The 6316-nt window shown below is 52.3% G+C and overlaps 1 pseudogene; it reads left to right on the top strand.

Annotated features, from left to right (window-relative positions):
* Window positions 1-335: 335 nt before the first annotated feature.
* Window positions 336-1396, top strand: LOC149872846 (uncharacterized; annotated as a pseudogene).
* Window positions 1397-6316: the final 4920 nt, after the last annotated feature.

The following is a 6316-nucleotide window of genomic DNA, read 5'->3' as shown; positions in this document are numbered from 1 at the left end:
TATAAACAAATTGGAGAAATGTGGGCTAGACAAGACTACTATAAGACAGATAGACAACTGGCTCAATGGCCGCAAGCAATTTTAAATGGATCCATGTCAGAATGACAGGAAATTTCAAGTGGAGTCCCACAGGGGCTCAGTGCTGTTCAACGTATTTATTAATTATTTGGATGCTGGAATAGAGAGCTACTGTGAGTGTTTGTATCAGGGTTGACTATGTAGTTTTGCTAATAAGTTAGACAATGGATTTGTATGGGATGGTTTGCATAAGGAAGATCCTGTGGTGAACTAGATAATTCACCGCACTCAGCCAGAAACAGGCAGCAACTCCTACGATGTTGTCGACACAGAATGCTGCCAGGGCTCCTGCCTGGGGGTCGCAGCCTTCCCGGGGCTTGTCTAAGGCTTCCACCCAGACAGAGCCCACGAGGGGGCTGTCATCCCGCAACCCCCAGCCTGCAGGAGTTGCCCAACAAGGCCTGGGGGGGCAGGGACTGGGGACCCTCACACCTGTCCTGCAAGAGCCAGCCTTAGAGCCCTGGAGGTGCAGGTGAGGGAGCTCCAGGAGGAGGTTAGCAGGCTGAGGGGAATCAGGGAGGCAGAGGAAGAAATTGACAGCTATTTTCTTTCCCTGCAGGATCGTACACCCAAGGAAGATGCACCTCAAGAAGTGCCCTCCACTGCTAAGTGGCAGACGGTCACCTCCTGAACCAGGGCTGCTTGTAACACAGTAGTACCAGTTCCTCCCATCCGGCTGGAGAACAGGTATGAGGCCCTCGCATCCCTGGAGGAGAAGGAAGGAGAGGAGGACACCGGGAAGGAGGCAACTCCACGCTCTCCACGTCCCGTGCAGGCTGACGGAGATAAGCAGGCCAGGAGGAGAAAGCATTGCGTGATCGTCATACGCGACTCCATCCTAAGAGGTACAGAGGGCCCCATCTGTCTCCAGGACCCCTCAGCATGCAAGGCCTACTGCCTACCTGGAGTGAAGATTCAGGACGTGAAAGGGATGCTCCAAATTGTGATCCAGCCCACCGATTACTCCCCTATGGTCCTAGTCCATGTGGGTACTAATGATGTGGCCAGGAGAAGCCCTGATCACCTGATGGAGGACTACCATGCTCTGGGGTGCGTGCTAAAGGAGATAGGTGCACAGGTGGTTTTCTCTTCTATCCTACCAGTGAGTGGACATGGAAGATGGCATGAAATGTGCATCACGAAGACCAACTGGCGGCTTCAGGAATGGTGTCTCGAGGTGGGTTTTGGCTTCTTCAACCATGACCGGCACTTCACGACAAGAGACATGCTTGGATGGGATGGGCTCCACCTTTCCCCTAAAGGTAAGCGTGTGTTTTCTTCTAGGTTGGTGGACTTCCTCTGGCAGGCTTTAAACTAGGCTCATCAGGGGAAGGGGAAGACGAGGGTGGAGGAATCATTGGACTGCCTGACCAAGCAACACCCACAAGTGCAGCTCAACCTAGACCAGCGAGCGAAACGTATACATAGGTAAGCAACGGGGGCCAGGGCAATGCTGTGATTAGGGGGTCAGTACAAACATCCACAGGAGGCCTCAAATTCCTCTACACAAACGCTCGTAGTATGGGAAACAAGCAGGAGGAACTCACCTTCCTGCTAGCTGACACCAACCAGGACATTGTGGGGATCACTGAAACATGGTGGGACTCAACGCATGACTGGGCAGTGAATATCAAGGGCTATAGGCTGTACGGGAAGGACTAGGAAGGAAAAGTGGGGGTGTGGCACTCTGTATTAAGAGGGAATACCCATCCTCATCAATTAACAAAGAATCAGAGGAAGGGCAGTCTGAAGTGTTTTGGGTTAGAATACAAAGCAGTCGAGGGGAAAGAGACTTAACAGGGGGGGTCTACTACAGACCTCCCAACCAAGGGGAAGAGCTTGACCAGGAATTCTTAGGTCAGCTCATGCAGGTAGTGAAGTCTAAGAATGTGGTAGTCATGGGGGACCTGAACTTCCCGGACATCTGCTGGGAAGAGCAGTCAGCCAGAACTGACCGCTCACATAGGATCTTAGCCAGAATGCAGGACCTCCATCTAACCCAGGAGGTGCTCAGCCCCACCCGGGGAGACGCCTTGTTGGACCTGGTGCTGGCCATGGGGGATGACCTGGTAAGGGGGCTACGGGTGCTCCACCACCTGGGCAACAGTGATCATCGCCTGCTGGGATTCACCATCCAGCGCAAGGTGGCAAAGGCCTGCAGCAAGGCAGCAGCCCTAGATTTCAGGAGGGCAAACTTCAATGAGCTAAGGAGAATAGTCAGGGAAGCACTGAGGTCCCGGACGGGAGGGGAGCCAGGTGTCCTAGGAGAGTGGTAACTCCTTAAGGAGACGATCCTCCAAGCCCAAAGGGAGGTAATCCCAATGCAGATCAAAGGGAGCAGGAGGGCACACAAGCCCCCATGGCTCACCAAAACTATCCGGGAATGTCTTCTAGCTAAAAGGGAGGCGTACACCCAATGGAAAGGAAGGGCCATCACCAGGGATGACTATACTGCAGTTGCTCAGGGATAGTTTCATAGTTTCATAGTAGCTAGAGTCGGAAGGGACCTAGGTAGATCATCTAGTCCGACCCCCTGCCTTAGCAGGAAAGAGCACCGGGGTCAGATGACCCCGGCAAGGTGCTCATCTAACTTCCTTTTAAAAATCCCCAGGCTAGGAGCCTGCACCACTTCCCCTGGAAGCTGGTTCCAGGCCCTAGCCACCCTGACTGTGAAGTAGCGCCTCCTAATATCTAATCTAAACTTACCCTCCGCCAGTTTGTGACCGTTATTCCTGGTCACTCCTGGCAGCACACGGGGGAACAGGGACTCCCCCAATACCTGCTGATCCCCCCTGACCAGTTTGTAGCAGGCCACAAGGTCCCCCCTTAGCCTTCTCTTGTGGAGGCTAAACAGGTTCAGGTCCCGTAGCCTATCCTCATAAGGCCTGCCCTGCTGACCCCTGATCATACGAGTGGCCCTCCTCTGAACTCTTTCCATATTGTCCACGTCCCTCTTGAAGTGTGGCGCCCAGAACTGGACGCAGTACTCCAGCTGCGGCCTGACCAGTGCCGCATAGAGGGGGAGGATCACCTCCCTGGACCTGCTCGGGATGTAGGGGGGCAGTCAGGAACACCAAGGCAGAGATGGAACTGGGACTAGCTTCCCAGATTAAGGACAATAAGAAGTCCTTCTTTAAATACATAGGGCGTAAAAAGAAGGTTCCGGGTAATGTGGGATCCCTGCAAGACACGTTAGGAAATTTGGTCGTCACACCAGACGACAAAGCAAACATGTTTAATGATTTCTTTGCCTCCATTTTCCTAAGCAGGGACCGGAACAGTCACCCCCCCACTGGGCCCCCCTCAGGCTCCAGGGGAGGTGCACGTAGGCCAAGGGTTAGTGAGGAACTGTTTAGGGAACTTCTGGAGGGACTGGATGTATTCAAGTCAGCTGTTCCAGACGATCTCCACCCTAGAGTACTCAAGGAATTGGCTGAGGTCATTGGAGGACCCCGGCATGGCTTTATGAGCACTCATGGTGCTCTGGTGTGGTGCCAGAGGACTGGAAGAGGGCCAACGTGGTTCCTATCTTCAAAAGGGGGAAGAAGGAGGACCCAGGAAACTATAGGCCAGTTAGTCTTACCTTGATCTTGGCAATCTGTTTGAGAAAATTATTCTGGCACATATCCACAAGGGGCCAGCAGGGGAGGTCATGCTTAGGGGCAACCGACGCAGGTTCATTAGAGGCAGGTCCTGTCAGACCAACCTGGTGGCCTTTTACGATGAGATCACCAGATCATTAGACGCAGGGGTAGCAGTGGACATAGTCTTCCTGGACTTTAGGAAGGCCTTCAACATTGTCTCTCACCCCATTCTCATTAAGAAACTGCGGGACTGTGGTGTCGACACCCACACAGTCAACTGGGTCGCCAACTGGCTGGAGGGCCATACCCAGAGAGTGGTGGTGGATGGGTCATTTTCATCCTGGAAGGACGTGGGCAGCAGGGTTCCACAGGGCTCGGTCCTGGGGCCCGCACTGTTCAACATCTTCATCAGTGACTTGGATGAGGGGGTAAAAAGCACCCTGTTCAAATTTGCTGATGACACTAAGATGTGGGGGAATGTGGGCATGCTGGAAGGGAGGAATAGGCTGCAATCGGACCTAGACAGGCTACAGGGGTGGGCGGATGTGAATAGGATGGGATTCAACACAGACAAGTGCAAGGTGATGCACCTGGGGAGGAACAACCAGCACCATACCTACAGGTTGGGGAACTCCCCTCTTGTCAGCACGGAGGCGGAAAAGGATCTTGGAGTCATAATTGACTCCAAGATGAACATGGGCCGGCAGTGTGGGGAGGCAGTCAGGAAGGCCAACCGTACCTTCTCATGCATCCACAGATGCATCTCGAGCAGGTCCAAGGAAGTGACATTCCCCCTCTATGTGGCACTGGTCAGGCTGCAGCTGGAGTACTGCATCCAGTTCTGGGCGCCGCACTTCAAGAGGGATGTGGACAACATGGAGAGGGTCCAGAGGAGGGCCACTCGCATGGTCAGGGGGCAGCAGGGCAGGCCCTACGAGAAGAGGCTACGGGACCTGAACCTGTTCAGCCTCCAAAAGAGAAGGCTGAGCGGGGATCTAGTGGCTTGTTAAAAACTAGTCAGGGGGGATCAGCAGGCACTGGGGAAGTCCCTGTTCCCCCAAGCACTACCAGGAGTGACCAGGAATAATGGTCACAAGCTGGCAGAGGGTAGGTTTAGGTTAGATATCAGGAGGCACTACTTCATGGTCAGGGCGGCTAGGATCTGGAACCAACTTCCAGAGAAGTGGTGCTGGCCCCTACCCTGGGAGTCTTTAAGAGGAGGTTAGATGAAAACCTGGCTGGGGTCATTTGACCCCAGTACTCTTTCCTGTCATGGGAGGGGGTCAGACTAGATGATCTACTCAGGTCCCTTCTGACCCTAGAAACTATGAAACTAATTTCTGAAGGTCTCTTTCAGTCCTACTTTTCTATGGGCTCCTATAGACATGCAGTGAGGCTGTAAATCCAGTGTGTCAGAAGAGACTTGATTAATCAAGTCTGTGGCAGGGCACTTTAAATTAAAACTGATTGAATGAGCTTTAGTTCAAAGCACCCTGCCACCATTTTTCTGCATGGGGATGCTGATACATGGGATGCTCAGGCGCTGTTAATTAGTGTGGTTTGGTAATTAAGGCATCCACCCCTGCCTCCTGGATCACATCTATAAACACCCTATGATTTCATGTTTCAGCTTTCTGCATGTTTTCTTTTTGCCTGCAATTTGAAAGTTTCAATTTGAGGGACTGTACAAGGTCTTTACCCCATTACTGAGGAGCAGAGGGCCGAAGAGAGATGAAGAGCCAAAGACCCCCACTCTAGTCCACAGAGTCAGGGGCAGGCTTCAGAGCTCTGTAGGAGCCACTGCTAGGCTCCAGGGCTCAGTAAATCTACATACAGGCTCAGGGATGCTATAGTAGTTGCTGGGGACCCCAGAGACCCTAGGGTCCCCAGCTGCTGCTGTACCCCAGGTACAAGGAGTGTAGCCAAGACACACAGACCCAAGAAACAGCAGGTAGTAATCAAAAGACCTATAATTTTAAAATGATCACAGGTGGCCTAAAGTCTATGCTAATAAGAAACATGAGAAGTTCTGGGACACTCTACTGACAATCTATCAGCAAGCTACTGATGTTAACGTTTATTAGGTCAGGTGGCCAGAAGATGAGGGGCCAAGGGCCTTGTAAGCCCACACCTACTGATGGCCAAGCTCAGAGGAGGAGCTCTCTGGAGCTTGGCGTGGAAGAAACCCTGCAGAAAGTTTGATATTGAGGATAAATGCTTTATGTTGAATGTTTTGTCCATCTTACTATTTTAAAGCTGTAATGGATGGGCATGGCTGAAGAGGTGGAGGGAGGTCACTGAGGGCACCTGGGAAAAGCGCTGTAGCTTTGTCTATTTGACTGCTGAGGATTGCAAACTGTGTTGGAGAGTAGTCTGAACTCTGTGGGGTTGTATCCAGGTTGAGGATTGTGCAAAGGGGCTGAGAGCCCAGAAGACTGTAAGAAAGATGGTGATCAGGCCCATAGCCTCTTTGCAGCCCACAGCCTCTTTGAGACCTGTTACCCTGCCCAGAGAGGATGGAGAGAAAGGAATAGAGAGACTTTTTGGGTGGGATAGGGATTCCAGACCAGCAACCTGGTTTATCAAGGACAGTTGCCTGAAACATCAAGGCATAGAAGACAAGGGCCAGAGTGGCAAGCAGACTGGGGCAAGGT

Source organism: Crocodylus siamensis, chromosome 1, assembly GCF_052110815.1.
Source record: "Crocodylus siamensis isolate JL-2025a chromosome 1, ASM5211081v1, whole genome shotgun sequence".
NCBI lineage: Eukaryota > Metazoa > Chordata > Crocodylia > Crocodylidae > Crocodylus > Crocodylus siamensis.
This window is presented reverse-complemented; position numbering and strand designations above follow the sequence as displayed.